Genomic DNA, 216 nt, shown 5'->3' with positions numbered 1-216 from the left:
CAGCACCAAATGGACAGCAATCTCTCACTTGCTTCTGGAAGGGGTACTTCCATCTACAGAGTACTTTGGGAGCTCCAGAAGTACCCAGGGACTGGAAGAGAAGAGAGTGGAGCATGACCGGTTACTCAGCCTAAGAAAGAAACCTAGCCCAGGGTGATTCCCAAAGGAAACGTGTGTGTATTTTCCCAGGGTGATTCTCAAGGGTAGCCATTATGT

This window comes from Petaurus breviceps, unplaced genomic scaffold (genome assembly GCF_028583685.1).
Source record: "Petaurus breviceps papuanus isolate PSGF00001 unplaced genomic scaffold, PetGlider_PUasm1.0 191, whole genome shotgun sequence".
In the NCBI taxonomy this organism is placed as follows: Eukaryota; Metazoa; Chordata; class Mammalia; order Diprotodontia; family Petauridae; genus Petaurus; species Petaurus breviceps.
Note: the sequence above shows the minus strand (reverse complement) of the source record.